The sequence below is a fragment of the Lepidochelys kempii genome, chromosome 12 (assembly GCF_965140265.1).
Source record: "Lepidochelys kempii isolate rLepKem1 chromosome 12, rLepKem1.hap2, whole genome shotgun sequence".
NCBI classification, from domain to species: Eukaryota; Metazoa; Chordata; order Testudines; family Cheloniidae; genus Lepidochelys; species Lepidochelys kempii.
Window position 1 is genome coordinate 4,228,087 of NC_133267.1, and position 16,534 is coordinate 4,244,620.

Below are 16,534 nucleotides of genomic sequence, written 5' to 3' on the forward strand. Positions count from 1 at the left end.
TCTGCAGGTGCACAAGAGGGTTATCGCATGGACCCAACGGAGGGAGCTGCCTCTTCCCCCAGGAGCTGGGCAGGGCTCTCGAGGAGCCCAGCTGTGTCAGAACCACACCTAGGGACTCAGCTGTGGCATGCAGGTTGGTGGCTGGGCCCATATAGAGGGGGAGGGAGGATGGAGATAGCTCCACCCCCTGTGCACAGCTGAAAATGAGACCAGGAGTGGACCAGGGAAAACTGGTCCCTAGCACGCCAATTCAGACCCATGCCAGAGACGCACTGCTTGACCTGCAGCAAGGCCCAGCACCGCTCTTTAGCTCAGTTTCCCCAGCTGTGGAATGGGGCTCAAGCGGGCGAGGTACCTACCCAGCGCTCTGGCAAAGCAAAGCACCTGAGTAGGGGTTTAACTATAAGCAGGCAGGCAGCACCATCGGCTGCAAGGGGACTTGTTATGGGTTTAAGTGCTTTGCTGGCTTGAGGCTGGAAGAGTTCCCAGCACCTTGTAGGACCGAGCCTGACGTGCCTTTGTGAAGCTCTAAGAGACCCACAGATAAAAGGGTATCAGGACAAGCTGAACATTAGCGTCAACCAGCTGCTGGCTTCTCCCTGAGCCTCAGTGCTACTGTAATCACTGCTATTGAACTGCAGTTGAAAGCAACAAGAGGCCTCTTAATTGTTTTATACTTAATTACTTAAAGCACCTCACCTGGGTAGTGTGAGGCTTAATCAGCTGATGCCTGGAACCTGCTATGAAGCTGCAAATCGCTATGTCATTAAGCAGTGTCATTATATTTGGGTGGATTTTATTTCTTTTCTTATTAACTTTATAGCCCAGGTCTCTGGCCCACCCCACCTAGTTTTAATGTTAAAGCACTAAGAAAGGCTGTACACGGAGCAGACACTAAATGTCACTTTGCACATTTCAGATTCAATTGTCTGAGATGTTCTTAATAACAAAGGGAAGAAGACAACATTTGTAGTACTATTTGACAGTATCACTTCAGCTACTTGTATTTGCCCGATATATATCAACGTTCCCGCCACAAATATACTGCAATCACACACTGGAAAGTCGAGAAATGTCACAATTAAGGTTGCCCGTGCATGTAATTAAAGACTGCATATGCACCAGGGGGCTGAATCAAAGTTGCACAGGCTGTCTTAACCCTGGCATCCCCTAACTGTAGGGTGCTTGATGGAGCCACCTTCAAACGGTCTTTTAAAAACTGAAAAAACAGAAATTCCATCACACGATGGAACCAAACTGGGTCATCAGCAGGGACCAGCTCTTTAGTGCCACCGAGCAGCCCTGTGCTAACAAAGGAACTGGGAGCAGTAGCAGGCTGAGTATGCTGATCAGGCATGAGAATGGGATGAGACACGCATTGCTGGTGCATTTCACAGCTATTTGCTGACAGCAGAGGAATAGTGAGACGCAGAACACCTGGGTTCCATTCCAGGTTCTGGAGGGGAATGTGTCTATCGGTTACAGACCTTTCCACCCCTGTCCTCAGCATACCTGTCTCTGTCCCCCCGTCTCTGTTCCTGCCCCCTCTTCCACTCTGCTCCTATCATCTCCACCATCGGTGCCTATATAGCCCCCAGCCCTTTCCCCCTCTGCTCCCATCCAACCATACCACTGGGTTCCTGTCCCACTCTGTAGCACACCTCTCTCCTCCACAGCTCTCCCCCCACCCTTTTCTGGCTATTGCCCCCCAGCCCACTCTGCTTTTCCCACACCCCTGGTTGCTGCAAACCCGTCATCTCCCCTGGCCCACTCCCCATCCCTCTGCATTCTAAATCAGAACCATTCCTCCTCCTTGCTATCTGGGAGCCAGCCCTGGGAGCCTGGAGTGCACAGGAGAGACAGGCTCCCTGCTCTTGGCTCCAATGCCTGGCCCGGCCCCCGGCTGCCAGGACACACCATTACAGGGAAAAGTCTGGTCACACATAGGGGCTGTGAGGGGCTGCAGCATGCTCAGCACAGACAGAAGAATCTTGAGGGAATGCAGCTGCCAAACCGTACCAAGTCTCTGCGGAACGTGTGTGACGGGGTCGGGCCAGAGGGCTACAGGAGAGTGATCCTATTGGGATCCGGGAAGTGCTGCTAAGAGGGGGATCGACAGGACCTGGACACCAAATAAATTTCAATAATGAAATAACAGGGACAGGAGTGTGGTCAAAGGGTCAAACGAAGGGAACCGGACGGGGACACCGAGCAGAGAACCCCGGACAGCGCCCACCGCTCCTCAAAGGCATCAAGGGAGTCAGTGAACGCCGCCCAGAGGAACTCTGCCCGGATACGTGAACGGACCGAGGATCAGAAAGAGGTCCCACAGTCACAGGAGACTGCATTGGCCAACCTCCTCACCCTGGTTTTATAGATGGCCATTTTAGCTAGGGCCAGGAGGAGGTTGACCAGGAGATCCCGTGACTTTGTGGGGCCGCGGATAGGGAGTGCATAAATAAGAAGGTGAGGGGAAAAGTGCAACCAAAAACGTAATAAAATATTGGTGAGGAGCCGGAATAGGGGCTGCAGCCTGGCACACCCCAGATGTGTGTGCCAGGGTTTCCCTCATGCCGCATAAGGGGCAGGTGTCTGGGATAGAGGTGAACTGCACCAAGAACAGGCCCATGCTCATGGCTCCGTGAAGGAGCCGCCAACGGATATCCCCGGCGGGCCTCGGGACCAAGGTGGAATATAGGCTGGCCCACCGGGGCTCCTCACCTTCCAAAGGTGGCAGGAGGTCCCGCCATTTTGTATCGGGGCGGGACACCAGGGTGACGGCGTGAAGGGTGTGGAGCACAAGCGTGTATAGATGTTTCCTTGGCACGGTTTAGAAGCAGACCGGCTGCAGCTCGTGCAGCCAGCTCATGGTGAAGGGGCGGGGGTGTCGGTTGGGTCCATGGGTCAGGGGCCCAATTTAAAGGTCCGGCGGGCCTGGGGTAGAGGGTGGGCGGGCCGCGCCCTTGTGCAGGATCTGGTCGAGGTACACCCGAGCAGCGGGCGGCAAAGCGGCCTTCACCTCCAGAAGTGCCAGGGAGTACGAGGTCTGGAGAGCCCCATGCACTGAGCGAGCGTCAGGGGATCCAACCAGTCTCCCCGGTCGTAGTCCAGGAGGTCTCCGACTCTTATGACTTCTGCCAAGACCAACCTCTGGTGCACCAAGGGGGACTCCGCCACCTGCACGCGGAGCTGGGGGTTGTGTAGCAGGGGCTCCGTGAGGAGATCTGCCCCCTTGGTGGCTGCTATCGAGCTGCTCATTGAAAACAGTTTCCAGGTCCGGAGGAGGTCCTGGTAGAAGACCGGTGGCCCGGAGAGGTCTCGCGGAAGACCTCTTGGATGGAGATAAAGGAGCTGCCAGTCGTATCGGAGCCCTCAGAAGCGGCGCAGGAAGGAGTGCACCAGTATGCTCCACGCCGGACTACCTGCACCATAAAGGAGCCTCTGCAGGGCCTGGAGGCGGAAGATATGGACCTGAGTGCGGAGACACTTCAGGCCCTGACCTCCCTCCTCCAGGGGTAGATGGAGAACCCCTGCAGGGACCCAGTGCAGTCCCGACCAGAAGAACTTCAGAATTGATGTCTGGAAGTTGGCTAGGAAACCCAGGGCCGGGACCAGGGTGTTGAGCCAGTACCAGAGCATGGACAGGACTAGTTGATTGAGCACCAGTGCCCGCCCTCAAAAGGACAGACACCGGAGTAGTCCTGTCCATTTCCGGAGCTGCTCTACCACCCTGCCCTCTAAATTGTGCCAGTTCTCCGGTGGAAAGGGATGCGTGGCAGAAAGGTAAACGCCAAGATAGAGCAGCGGACACGCCCTCCACCTGATGGCCTGAAGCGCGGGTGGCAGGGAGCTCGCCTGCCAGCCGTCCTTGACCACCAGGCCAGAGCTCTTGACCCAGTTGACCCGGGCAGAGGAGGCTGCAGAATAGATGGCCTGGCAAGCCTCCACCCGTGCCAAGTCGCCCAGGTCCTGGACCACGAGGAGCACGTTGTCAGCGTACGCCGACAGGATCAGCCAAAGCTCCGGCTCCCGCAGCACCAACCCTGTCAACCTCCTTCGGAGGAGACAGAGGAAGGGCTCGATCGCTAGAGCGTACAGCTGGCCAGAGAGGGGGCACCCCTGCCGTACTCCTCGACCGAAGCTGACCGGTTCGGTCAGGGTCCACTTGAGCCTGACCAGACACTCTGCGGAGGCGTACAGCGCCTGGAGAAAACCCACAAACTGAGGTCCAAAGCCAAACGCTTGCAGAGTGTTCAGGAGATACCCGTGATCCACCCTATCGAATGCCTTCTCCTGATCCAAGGACAGGAGGGCGAACAACAGACCATCCCTACACCCGAGTTCCAAAAGGTCCCGGACCAGATATAGGTTGTTAAAGATACTGTGGCCCGGGAAGGTGTAGGTCTGGTCTAGGTGGACCACGTCCGCCAGCACGGACCCTAGCCGCAGTGAGATTGCTTTTGCCACGACTTTGTAGTCCGTGCTGAGGAGTGAGTCGGGATGCCAATTTCGTAAATCGCAGAGGTCCCCCTTCTTTGGCAATAAGGCGAGCACGGCTCACCTGCACGAAAGAGGGAGGACCCCACTCCGCAAATACTTGGCCCAGACGGTGACTAGGTCTGGGCCGAGGACATCCCAGAACACGTGGTAGAACTCCACGGTCAGCCCGTCCATGCCCAGAGATTTATTGGTGGGCATGCGACGGAGGGCTTCCGAGAACTCGGCCAGAGTGAGAGGCAGCTCTCGCCAGTCTCAGTCGCCCGCACTGACCGTAGGGAGCTCCTCCCAGAGCACTCTGCAAGCGTGTAAGCAGTGTCAGGATGAGCTCCACCCTGACATCTGGTGGTGAGGTGTGGCAAATTTGTGGAAAAGAACTTCAGGGGCTGATCTCATTTGCATAGGCACACCCACCCCGCCTAGAATGAGGCCATAGCTGCCCAAATGGTCACTTTGGCTGCTGTGGGATCCCCAGTGTCTCTGTTATTGGGGCAGGAAGAATAAATTGTTATTACCCTGATTATGGGAACTGTGCTTGGAACTGTACTTGGCCTTTTGTTAGGATGGAGGGACTCACCATCAACTAAGTAGCACTCGCTAGGCAAGGGTCATGGGTTCCAAAACTCTGTGAATGGAGAGAGGCTGGGGACAAGTATTAATACTTGGTGGCATGGGCCCCTTGGTGAGGGGCCTTACATGCTAATTGCATTTTTTCCTTCCTCCACTGTGGAATATCAGAGCTAATTTTGATTCCATCAGGAGTCTAGTTACAGGCTGTGGAGCTCACTGTGGGCTAATGGTGCACCAGCACTGAGGCTCCCCTAGTACAAGCTGAATTCACCTAAGAGCTGAAATCACTGAGTGTTGTGTTAAGTAGCGGGGGACCCTGAAGAGATATTGTGGAGCAGTTTGCAGGAGGGCTGGAGCGCCTGGTGGACAGGCTGGTGGAGCGGTTCATAGGACGGCGGGAGCTGCTGGTGGGACGTGGAGCAGTTTGTGGACCGGCTGGGGGAGCAATTTGTGGGACGGCGGGAGCTGCTTGTGGGCCGCGGAGCGGAGCCGAGCGAAGCAGTTCGTGGGGCGGCTGGCGGAGCGAAGGCCTAGGGAGCTGTGGGGCGGTCAGCTTCAGATCATGTAAGGTGCCCCTTACCTCTTCCCCCGCCATCTCCACCCAGGTTGGGAGGTAAAGCTCTGCAGATAAACTTTCGAACTCTGAGGCTGCCCTGACCAGGGATGGAGACTTTTGGGTCATTGGACTTTTGGGACTTTGGGTGATTTGGGTTGCTGGACCCAAGAACCAAAGGGAAAGGACATGCCCCAATTTGCTTGGGGTGGGTTTTTTGCTCATGGGTTGTGTTATGAATCCTGTTGGTGGTGTTTCCCCAACATAATGCCACATTGTTTCTCTGTTATTAAAAGGCTTTTTGCTACACTCAGACTATATGCTTGCGAGAGGGGAAGTATTGCCTCTTAGAGGTGCCCGGGGGCGGTGGTATATATTTGTCCCAGGTCACTGGGTGGGGGTTTGAGCCGGTTTGCATTGTGTTATTGGAATGGATCCCCTAGATACTGAACCCCACCCTTGTTGCTGCCAACTCAGAAGGGTTGGACAGAAGGGTTACACGTAGAAGGCTCTCGCCCTGCCGCACATCTCCACTGGATATGTGAGGGAGGTGTCGTGTTCTGCCAGAAGGCAGGTGACGTGTTTCTTGGCCCCCCTCCTTTTCTTCAGGGCGTAGAAGAAGCGGGAGCCGCAATCCATCTCCCGAAGGAGACGAATGCGGGATCGAACAAAGGCACCCTGAGCCCGATGGTCCTCGAGGGCCCGGAGCTCCTCCCGCTTCTCCCGGCATGCTCCGCAGAGGGGCGGATTCTCGGGGCTGGTGGCCAGACGCCTCTCCAGCTCTAAGACCTCCCGTTCCAACTGCCCTATCGCCGCATCCCTCCGTCGGCTGGCGCCCCGGGTGTAGTCACGGCAGAAGAGCCAGGCGCGCACCTTCCCCAGATCCCACCTCCGCTGCGCCGAGGGAAAGGCACGCCGCTGCTCTCGCCAGGCCAGCCAGAACTCCCAGAAGGACGTCATGAAGCCCACATCCTCCAACAAGCTGTTGTTGAAATGCCAATAGGCCGGCCCCGGCCTCTCTGCGCAGAGGGAGGCTGTCACAGTGGCTAAATGATGGTCAGAAAAAGGGGCTGGCCAGATGTTGGAGGAGTGGGCTCATGAAATGTGGAAGCGTGATAAATAAATGCTGTCCAACCTGGAGTGGCACGACCGATGGGCCTCCACCCGGACAAAGGTGAACGTGGAAATGTCATCTGGGTGGTGGTCGCGCCAGACGTCCACCAGGGAGTGGTGTTCGACTATCTCCCAGAGGATGTCCACTGCGGCCGGGCACTGCTCGGTCCCCGAGCGGTCCCGCTCCTCGAGGGTGGTGTTAAAATCCCCACCCAGGACCAGTCACTCATGAGGATCCAAGGTGCCGAGGAAGGCAGACGCCTGTTGATAGAATTGCAGCTGCTCTGGGCCCGATGTCGGGGCATAGACGTTAACGAGGTTGACCACGACACCCTCCATACGGACCAGGAGGTGCAGCAGGCAGCCCGGCACAGCCTCGGTGACCCCCAGCACCTCAGGCCGTAGGTCGGGGGAGAACAGGGTCGCCACTCCAGCCGTACGAACTGTGAGATGGCTAAAGTAGACCCTGTCCCCCCAATCCAACCGCCAGCTGTCTTCGGCAATCGGATCCGTATGGGTCTCCTGTAGGAAAACCACAGAGTAACCCCCCTCCTGAAGGAAGGGGAGCACCTGGGACCTGCGGAGACCCATCCTACAGTCCTGGGTGTTCAATGTTGTGATGGTGAGAGGTGCCATGAGGAGGGCTGGGGGGATCCTCGCCGGCAGGGACGCTCGCGGCTCCCGACGGGCCGTCCACCAGTCCATGACCTACCCCGTAGGTGAGTAAGGAGTCACGGAAGAGGGGGACCCGCCGGCAGGCCGCGGCGCCTTGCTTCCCGGTTCTTTTACCCTCCCCCATGAGGGCCTTCGCGGCCCAAAGGATTTGATGAAAGTCCCCCCATCGCTGGAGAGCCAGCTGTACCTTGTTGAGGGAGCCACGGACGTCTTCTAAAAACTCCCTCAACTCCTCTCGCAGCACATGGGGGGGTGGGGTTATGGTCTCCTGCTTATCCCCTGATGGGGCCCTTGGTACAGCCCCGTGGCCCACCGAGACGGGCAGACAGGGTGCGGACCCCCAACGGGGCGCCTGATGGACTGGCGCCATTTGGCCCGCCTTGAACCTTGGGGCAATAAGGGGCGGCGGAGGGAGGATAGCAGCCCCTACTGGGTCAGGACAGGGAAACATAAAGGCCGCTCCCTGGGGGTCATCTTGTTGCCGACACCCAGTGCCAAGAGGCAAAACAACAGCAGGGGTTCGTTGCCCGGTGTGTGTCACCCAATAATCGCAACGGGGTGGAGAAGCAGAAAAGTTTATTTGCAGCTGCAGACAAGGTACAGGGAGAACAGAATCTCAAATCCTGCACCTAGAGCAGGTCATTACACACACTTTTATATTCCTTAATGCTACTGCATTACACATCAGCCAATTAAAACTTTGCACAAATACTCTGCCTTCCTTATATGGGTTACAACAATGTTTATTTCCTGCAACCTCTAACAAGCATTCCTAGCAACTTAAACAACCAGCACATTCTGTCTGGCCTTGTAGCTCTCTCTCCTATTATCTTTAACTTGGCATCAGCAAACCTTACACTATAAGGCATTATCTGCGTCTGCAACATTGTTTTAAGAGCAAAAGAGCTTACTCAAACCAGCCAGGCCTGAATTCTATTAAGGGGGGTTGAGAAGAAGCCCTTAAAGGCCTTCAGCAGGGAGACTTCCTCGACCCTTATGGCCTTCCATCCCCTCGACTTAACTAGTGGCCATGCCCTGGGGTCTCCAACAATCTCCTGGAAAAGGGAAGGAGACAGGCCTAGGTGCGGCAATAACATCACGGGAGGTGGATGGGATAGGAACAGGGTCAGGGTTAGGGGCAGAGACGAGATTCTGGGCTTCAGAAGCCAAGCAGCAGGATGGTGGCACCTCCTAATCAGACTCAAGGGTTGGTGGGGTGGGAAGGGGGCTCTCAGTGATGCCGGGCGCAGGCTCTATGGTGGGTTTGGCAGCCATGGCATCAGAAGGTGGACTATCTTCTGTAGGGTCCCCCGCCCGGGAAGGAAGTCGATTGCTCCACACCAACGAGGGGTGCCCCCGGTGGCTCGGGTCCCGGCTGCGTGGCACTGGCTGTCCCCTGAACAGGCTCGGTGGCTGTCAGCGGGGTGCCATCTGCGGCCGGGTTGATGGAGGAGTCCAGGGGCTCCTCGGAGGTGGGAGCGGAGGCAACGGTTAGGGGGAGGGAGCATGGGGAGAGGGGGGCTGGAGTGAGGTCACCCAGATCGAGGCCCGCTGGCACAGGGTCGTCCTCCCACTGGGTGACCGGGGTCAGACCCAGGGCCTCGATCTCCTCATATATGGAGGGGAGATCGCTTTCCGCCACCCCAGGGTTCTCCCCACCAGCACCCGACGTGTCGGTCGCCTCGCGGCTCACAGAGGCTTCAGATAGTACCAGGGCAGGAGGGGCTCCCTCGGGGGCCTCGGAGGGGAGGGACTCCCGTGGAGGGGAGATACTGCCTTCTGGTGCTGCCACGTCTTTCCCAGCCGGCACCGGTGGATGGAACACACCCGTGGGCAAAGCGGAAGGCTCGGCATCGGTGCCCCCCTTCCTGGTCTTCCGGGGGGCCTCCGCATCGGATGAGGGGAGCGGAGCTCGAGCCTTCCGCTTTCCCCTAGACCAGGGCCCAGCCCTCCATGGCATCAGCCGGGGGCTGGCTAGCAGGGGTCATGTCAGGGGGCAGAGGCGATGGCTCAGGGACTCGGGGGGTAACGGTGGGGCAGCATGAGGGAGAGAAGATTCCCCCTGGGGCAGGCCCTCTCCCATGCCTGGCGGGGTCCCTGCCGCACCCTCCTCTACAGGGCCCCGCCAGATTGCAAGCAGCGGGGGTGGGGCTCTCCCGCTCGACTGGGCGTACTGGGGGAGCTGCCCCTTGGGCCCGAGCGGGAGCAGTGGTGGGCTGGGTAGGAGGAGAGGTGGCTTCAGGCGATGATGGCGCTGGTGCCCTGCTGGGGGCTAGGGGGTCCCGGATGCCCCTCCTTGCCGGGCCAAGGGGCAGTCCCTCCGGACGTGCCCCATCGCCCGGCAGAGGTAGCACCGGGCCCCCCCCGTGGAGTAATGCACCCGGTAACGGGCCCCCTGGTAGGGGACCAGGAAGGACCCCTCGAGCGCCTCTCCGCCACGCACCGCCGGCGGCAGTTGAAGCTGCACCTGCCGGCGGAACGAGAGGACGTGACGGAGGGCGGGATCCTTGCAGCCCAGTGGGAGAGGGCTGATGACAGAGATGGGTTTCCCCAGGGTGGAGAGGACGGGTAACAGGGCGGCAATGGGAAGAAAGGGAGGGACAGAGGTCAGGACCAGGCGGACGCCCAGGTCCTCCAGCGGCTCCAGGGGGACGAACACCCACCCCACCGCCAGGCCCCTCTCCACCGCCTCCTGGGCAGCAGCCTCCAATGCGAAGAAGAAGACGACCTTGCCGTACATTTTGGAGGCCGCCACAATGGCCGTGGGCCCCACCACCCTCACCAACGCCCGCACGTAGGGCTCTACGTGGGGCGAGGCGGGCACCAGGAGGCAACGGACGCCGTGCTTCCTGGTCATGGTGGGGAAGGGGCCCTGGCCACTATAGCTGGTCGCGGAGGCGGTGGGCGGGAGAGATGACGGAGTGGCAGACGGGGGGGCTGCTGCCACCTGGGCGTACGCCCTGGGGGCCAGGGGAGGGGCACCCGCAGAGCTGGTGGGGGGAACAGCGGGGAGGGACACCACGGCCGGTGGTGGGGCCGCGGCAGTGGGGGCAGCCCCTGCCATGGAGGGCCTGGTCGTTTTGGCGGGGCCCTTCCCCTTCTTCTTATCCTGGCCCTTCCCGCCGGCTGGGGGGGGCTCCCCCCGAATCTGAGGGGGGGAGGGACGTGGCAGCAGCAGAGGTCACCCCGGTGCCCGCCGTTGCTGGTGCCCCAGCAGGGGCGGCGGCAGGTGGTTCGGCAGCGGAGGTCGAGGCTTGGGGGGGTGACAGAGGGGCAGGCGGGGGAGGGGCAGCTCTCGTCCCCCGCCATCATGAGCAGGGAGGGAAGGGGAGACACCAGAAGGAGGAGGGAAAAGGGGAAGCAGGTCGACCACTCCTCCCCGCTAGGCTGCAGGCAGGGGAGGAGGGCGCCAAGAAGGGAGGGCTGGACGGGGGGGGGGACACAAAACAGGGGTTAGGGGTCTGTCGCCGACGTGGGGTGGAATTCCGGCTCCTCTAGCTGCACTGGGGGAGGGGGATACAACAGCATTGGGGGGGCAGTGAAGAGGGTTTAAGCTCAAATGGGGAGTGGCACAAGTGCACGGGAGGGGGCATGGGCGCACGGAGCAAGGGGCTGAGCGGGCTGGAGTTAGGGCAGGGAAACCAAGGGGCTAGCTTCAGAGGCTGGGGCGGGGCAAACAAACAAAGGCTGCGGAGGGAAAACGGGCGGGGCAGGAAAAGCTGTGGGGTGGGCAGTCCGGGGGGGGCACCCACGTGTGCTTGCACAGAGTCAGTGGGGCTGGCTGCTGCTTCTGGCCCGAAGGGTGGAATCGGGGCGTGGGAAGCCAAGCAAGCAGCGGAGTCCAGAGGCAGGAGCTGAGGCAGATGGTAAACAGCCAGTGGGGGAGGTGGAGGGGGCAGCGGTGGTAGGGGCTGGGGGGGGGAATGACACAGATGGATCGGGGGGGCAGCTCCACGCCACACCCCTGTGTCCCTGCAAACACAGTCAAGACCCCCGCCACAAGAGCACAGTTCGAAAGTTACTCAGTTCCAAAGGCCCCTCCACGGTGGTCTGCAAAGTCTCCAGGTGCTCCCCCACTGGTAGATGGTCCCCTTCTTCTCCTCCTCGGGGCTGCAGCAGCTCCAGGCAGCTGCAGCAGCAGCTCCAGGAACTCCAGGCGGTGGTCCAGGCAGGCAGAAAGGACCCCTCAGGTGGTGGTGGTGTTCACAGCAGCAACAGCTGGGGCTGGGGTCCCTCACTCCCCCCCTCTGGGGAGCAGGCCAGCAGGCTTCCCCCCTCCCCCAGGGGGCTGCAGTTGGAGCAGTAGCAGCACCCAAAGTTGGGGGGTCCAGCAGCCGGCCAGCAACCAGGTAGCAGCAGAGAAAGGGGGGGGTGTCTGGCCTAGCCTGGGGAGCAGCTGGAGCAGGAGCAGTAGTCCTATTGGGATCCAGGAAGTGGGCGGGCGAAGCCACCCACTGCTAAAGGATCCCCCCCAGCCTAAGGGGGGGATCCACAGGACCTGGGAAACCAAATAATTATGGGGGACAACTAATGAACAACAGGGACGGGAGTGCGGTCAGAGGGTCAAACGAAGGGAACCGGATGGGGACACCGAGCAGAGAACCCCAGACAGCGCCCACCGCTCCTCAAAGGCGTCAAGGGAGTCGGTGGACGCCGCCCAGAGGAACTCCGCTCAGAGGCGTGAACAGACAGAGGATCGGAAATAGGCCCCGCAGTCGCAGGAGACTCCATTGGCCAACCTCCTCACCCTGGTTTTGTAGATGGCCACTTTAGCCAGGGCCAGGAGGAGGTTGACCAGGAGGTCCCGTGACTTAGTGGGGCCATGGACAGGGAGTGCGTAGATAAGGAGGTGAGGGGAAAAGTGCAACCAAAACCTTAACAAAATATTCGTGAGGAGCCGGAATAGGGGCTGCAACCTGGTGCACTCCAGGTAGACGTGTGCCAGGGTTTCCCTCACACCGCAAAAGGGGCAGGTATCTGGGATTGGGTGAACCACGTCAAGTACACGCCCGTGCTCACGGCCCCGTGAAGGAGCCGCCAACTGATATCCCCGGCGGACCTCGGAACTAAGGTGGAATAGAAGCTGGCCCACCAGGGCTCCTCACCCTCTAGAGGTGGCAGGAGGTCCCACCACTTTGTGTCAGGGCGGGACGCGAGGCTGAGGACGTGAAGGGTGTGGAGCACGAGCGTGTAGAGATGTTGTTTTGGCACGGTCTGGAACCGGACCAGCTGCAGCTCGCGTAGCCGGCTCACGGTGAAGGGGCAGGGGGGTCGGTCGGGTCCACGGGGCAGGGGCCCGATGAAAAGGTCCGGAGGGCCTGGGGTGGAGGGTGAGCGGGGCGCACCCTCTCGCAGGACTCGGTCAAGGTAAACCCGAGCAGCAGGCGGCAAAGCGGCCCTCACCTCCTGAAGTACGCGCAGGGGAGTACGAGGTCTGGAGAGCCCCATGCGCTGAGCGAGCGTCAGGGGATCCAGCCAGACTCCCCGGTCGTAGTCCAGGAGGTCTCCGACTCTGGTGACTTCTGCCAGGACCAACCTCTGGCGCACCGAGCGGGACTCTGCTACCTGCACACGGAGCTGGGGGTTGTGTAGCAGGGGCTCCGTGAGGAGATCTGCCCCCACGGAGGCCGTCACGGACCTGGTCGCTGTGAACAGTTTCCAGGTCCGGAGGAGGTCCTGGTAGAAGACCGGCTGCCCGGAGAGGTCTCACGGAAGACCTCTCGGATGGAGACAAAGGAGCTGCCGGTCATATCGGAGCCCTCGGAGGCGGCGCAGGAAGGCGTGCGCCAGTATGCTCCACGCCGGACTACCTGCACCATAAAGGAGCCTCTGCAGGGCCTGGAGGCAGAAGACATGGACCTGAGTGCAGAGACACTTCAGGCCTTGCCCTCCGTCCTCCAGGGGTAGATGGAGAACCCCTGCAGAGACCCAGTGCAGTCCCGACCAGAAGAACTCCAGAATCAACTTCCGGAGGTTGGCCAGGAAATCCGGGGCCGGAACCAGGGTGTTGAGCCAGTACCAGAGCATGGACAGGACTAGTTGATTGAGCACCAGTGCCCGACCTCGAAAGGACAGACACCGGAGTAGTCCGGTCCATCTCCGGAGCCGCTCTACCACCCTGCCCTCTAAATCATGCCAGTTCTCCGGCGGAGACGGATGCGTGGCAGAAAGGTAAATGCCAAGATAGAGCAGCGGACCCACGCTCCACCGGATGGCTTGAAGCGCGGATGGGAGGGAGCTCGCCTGCTGCCAGTCCCCTACCACCAGGCCAGAGCTCTTGACCCAGTTGACCCGGGCGAAGGAGGCTGCCGAGTACACAGCCTGGCAAGCCTCCACCCGCGCCAAGTCGCCCGGGTTCCGGACCACGAGGAGTATATCGTCGGCGTATGCCGACAGGATCAGCCGCAGCTCCGGCTCTCGTAGTGCCAACCCCGTCAACCTTCTGCGGAGGAGACAGAGGAAGGGCTCGATCGCTAGAGCGTACAGCTGGCCAGAGAGGGGGCACCCCTGCCGTACTCCTCGCCCGAAGCTGACCGGTTTGGTCAGGGTCCAGTTGAGCCTGACCAGACACTCTGCGGAGGCGTACAGCACCTGGAGAAAACCCACAAACTGGGGTCCGAAGCCAAACGCTTGCAGAGTGCTCAGGAGATACCCGTGATCCACCCTGTCGAACGCCTTCTCCTGATCCAGGGACAGGAGGGCGAACGACAGATCGTCCCTACACTCGAGTTCCAAGAGGTCCCGGACCAGATACAGGTTGTCGAAGATGGTGCAGCCCGGGACGGTATAGGTCTCGTCTGGGTGGATCACGTCCGCCAGCACGGACCCTCGCCACAGCGAGATGGCTTTCGCTACGACCTTGTAGTCCGTGCTGAGGAGCGAGACGGGACGCCAATTTCGTAAATCGTGGAGGTCCCCCTTCTTTGGCAATAAGGCGAGCACGGCTTGCCTGCACGAAAGAGGGAGGACCCCGCTCTGCAAAGACTCAGCGCATGTGTGCTTGCACAGAGTCAGTTTGGCTGGCTGCTGCTTCTGGCCCAAACAGTGGAATCGGGGCGTGGGAAGCCAAGCAAGCAGCTGAGTCCAGAGGCAGGAGCTGAGGCAGATGGTAAACAGCCAGTGGGGGAGGTGGAGGGGGCAGCTGTGGTGGTAGTGGTGGGGGCTTGGGGGACACACAGATGGATCAGGGGGCAGCCCCACACCACACCCCCTGTGTCCCTACAAACACAGTCAAGACCCCCGCCACAAGAGCACAGTTTGAAAGTTTCTCAGTTCCAAAGGCACCCTCCACGGTGGTCTGCAAAGTCTCCAGGTGCTCCCCCACTGGTAGATGGTCCCCTTCTTCTCCTCCTCAGGGCTTCAGCAGCTCCAGGCAGCAAGCTCCGCAGCAGCAGCTCCAGGAACTCCAGGTGGTGGTCCAGGCAGGCAGAAAGGAGGGGGAAAGGAGTCCAGGAGAGCTGGCTGTATATTAAGGAATCCTTATTGAGGTCACAGGGACAAACCATCCCAATGTGTAGAAAGAATAGTAAATATGGCAGGCGACCAGCTTGGCTTAACAGTGAAATCCTTGCTGATCTTCAACACAAAAGAGAGGCTTACAAGAAGTGGAAGATTGGACAAATGACCAGGGATGAGTATATAAATATTGCTCGGGCATGTAGGAATGGAATCAGGAAGGCTAAATCACACCTGGAGTTGCAGCTAGCGAGGGATGTTAAGAGTAACAAGAAGGGTTTCTTCAGGTATGTTGGCAATAAGAAGAAAGCCAAGGAAAGTGTGGGCCCCTTACTAAATGAGGGAGGCAACCTAGTGACAGAGGATGTGGAGAAAGCTAACGTACTCAATGCTTTTTTTGCCTCTGTCTTCATGAACAAGGTCAGCTCCCAGACTACTGCACTGGGCAGCACAGCATGGGGAGGAGGTGGCCAGCCCTCTGTGAAGGAAGAAGTGGTTCGGGACTATTTAGAAAAACTGGACGTGCACAAGTCCATGGGGCCGGATGCGTTGCACCAAAGAGTGCTAAAGGAATTGGCGGATGTGATTGCAGAGCCATTGGCCATTATCTTTGAAAACTCATGGCGATCGGGGGAAGTCCCGGAAGATTGGAAAAGGGCTAATGTAGTGCCCATCTTTAAAAAAGGGAAGAAGGATGATCCTGGGAACTACAGGCCGGTCAGCCTCACCTCAGTCCCTGGAAAAATCATGGAGCATGTCCTCAAGGAATCAATTCTGAAGCACTTAGAGGAGAGGAAAGTGATCAGGAACAGTCAGCATGGATTCACCAAGGGAAAGTCATGCCTGACTAATCTAATTGCCTTCTATGATGAGATAACTGGTTCTGTGGATGAAGGGAAAGCAGTGGACATGTTCTTCCTCGACTTTAGCAAATCTTTTGACACGGTCTCCCACAGTATTCTTGTCAGCAAGTTAAAGAAGTATGGGCTGGATGGATGCACTACAAGGTGGGTAGAAAGTTGGCTAGATTGTCGGGCTCAACGGGTAGTGATCAATGGCTCCATGTCTAGTTGGCAGCCGGTATCAAGTGGAGTGCCCCAAGGGTCAGTCCTGGGGCCGGTTTTGTTCAATATCTTCATAAATGATCTGGAGGATGGTGCGGATTGCACCCTCAGCAAGTTTGCGGATGACACTAAACTGGGAGGAGTGGTAGATACGCTGGAGGGTAGGGATAGGATACAGAGGGACCTAGACAAATTGGAGGATTCGGCCAAAAGAAATCTGATGAGGTTCAACAAGGACAAGTGCAGAGTCCTGCACTTAGGATGGAAGAATCCAATGCACCGCTACAGACTAGGGACTGAATGGCTAGGCAGCAGTTCTGCAGAGAAGGACCTAGGGGTGACAGTGGATGAGAAACTGGATATGAGTCAACAGTGTGCCCTTGTTGCCAAGAAGGCCAATGGCATTTTGGGGTGTATAAGTAGGGGCATTGCCAGCAGATCAAGGGACGTGATCGTTCCCCTCTATTCGACATTGGTGAGGCCTCATCTGGAGTACTGTGTCCAGTTTTGGGCCCCACACTACAAGAAGGATGTGGAGAAATTGAAGAGAGTCCAGCGAAGGGCAACTAAAATGATTAGGGGACTGGAACACATGAGTTATGAGGAG